Genomic DNA, 360 nt, shown 5'->3' with positions numbered 1-360 from the left:
TAGGCAACGTTTCGGATTACTGTACATAAATCCATTCTCAAGCCTAGTGGGAGAAAGTCGAATTTATACATTACAGAAAATAAAAACAAATATCCTGAAATGTCTTTAAAACTTGAAAACTAAAAATAAAACAATTAATGAGTGCAGCATACAAATAAAATAAGCAAAAAGCTTGACAAAACTAAAAGTAAACATAAAAATGGGGCTTTACAAACTTTAAAAACAATAAAACAAGTACAACATATAACTAAAAAAGCAGTAGCTTGACAAAACTAAAAATAAACAAATTTAATGAAAGTACGAAAGGTACTAGTCATTTAAATTTGTTTACTTTTAGTTTTAGATGTACACACACAAAAC

General features: G+C 26.7%; 1 protein-coding gene across 2 annotated transcripts in view; it reads left to right on the top strand.

Annotated features, from left to right (window-relative positions):
- LOC119592548 (pumilio homolog 2-like) overlaps positions 1 to 360 on the top strand; it is a gene marked incomplete in the record, with an annotated part of 245,467 nt that overhangs the window by 142,572 nt on the left and 102,535 nt on the right.

This window comes from Penaeus monodon, chromosome 30, assembly GCF_015228065.2.
Source record: "Penaeus monodon isolate SGIC_2016 chromosome 30, NSTDA_Pmon_1, whole genome shotgun sequence".
NCBI lineage: Eukaryota > Metazoa > Arthropoda > Malacostraca > Decapoda > Penaeidae > Penaeus > Penaeus monodon.
The sequence above is the reverse complement of the archived record's forward strand: the minus strand, read 5'-3'. Positions and strand labels throughout refer to the sequence as shown.